A 1,497-nucleotide genomic window follows, 5' to 3' on the forward strand; every position below is an offset into this window, starting at 1 on the left:
ATGTGTAAAGCGCCTTTCCGTGTAAAAAAAACAAACAAACCCAAAAACAAAAAATACCATGCTCAGTCACGATGTACAATAAAAAATTTAAAAAAAAACCTGACGTGTGAAAACATGCATTTAAACATTAAAACGATACGTTTCGAAAATGCATGAGACATCCACCCAAACAGTCGAACACTAATTTATGCATATACACACAACAAAAAAGAGGGGGAAAAAACAAACAAACCTACATGATTAACAACAAAACTCTGATCAAACATACATTACAATACTTAAATAATGCATATGTGAACTTTTTTTTTTTTTTTTGAATGATTATTCTTTTCCTGGCTCATCTGAAAAGTTCTACTCTTCTGTCCAACCTTCCTTCCTCTCCCGCCTTGTCCACACATTCCGTTAGCAGCTGCTGCTGTTGTGGAAGTGTAGTTACTGATGGCCGCATTATCGTCATCATCGTCGTCGTTGTCATCGTCGTTGTCGGCGTCGTTGTCGGCGTCGTCATCCTCCTTCTCATCATCATCACTATTAATGATAACCACTTTGTGTGTTTTGTTTCGTTTCGTTTTGTTTTGTTTGTTCAATGCCAGTCAGTATTTATAACAATCGTTCTCTCTCTCTCTCTCTCTCTCTCTCTCTCTCTCTCTCTCTCTCTCTCTCTCCACACACACACACACACACACACACACACACACACACACACCACACACACACACACACACACACACACACACACACACACACACACACACACACAGCAACTACTACTACTACAACGACGACGACAATGTCTACGACTACTACTACCACCACCACAACTGAGGCTGACTTATTATGTCCACTTTGCCAGATGGAGAAAGAAAATGAGGTGCATTTTCTTCTGTCCTGCCCTGTCTTGTATAATTTAAGAGTACAGTATATACCATTGAAATATTTTAAGTTCCCAAGTCAGTTTAGACTGTCGTTACTTATGGCATCAGCGCATGAACAAACTATTAGAAACCTATCAATTTATCTGTATAAATCGTTTAAGCTCTGATCTGTTCTTATGTCTTAGTGTATCCAGTAACAACTACATACGGACGATGTGTATAACGTAACTGAGTGTTATCAGCCACGCATGTAAGAGCTTAAGAGCTATTATTTAGCGTATATCATATATCATTTAGGTGTATAAATATCAATTGAATACAATATGTTTCATGATGTGTATTATGTATTACTAAGGTGAGGACATAAATATTACTTAAAATTAAGGTATGATATATCTATGTTATCTGAACGAATGTCATTTTTCAATGCACGATGCAATGTCTATGAGGAAATTGTGACACCCTTTCATAAGGGGCAATGGCCTATAAATGAATAAACCATTCATTCATTCATTCTCTCTCTCTCTCTCTCTCTCTCTCTCTCTCTCTCTCTCTCTCTCTCTCTCTCCACACATACACACACACACACACACACACACACACACACACACACACACACACA

This window comes from Babylonia areolata, chromosome 6 (assembly GCF_041734735.1).
Source record: "Babylonia areolata isolate BAREFJ2019XMU chromosome 6, ASM4173473v1, whole genome shotgun sequence".
NCBI lineage: Eukaryota > Metazoa > Mollusca > Gastropoda > Neogastropoda > Buccinidae > Babylonia > Babylonia areolata.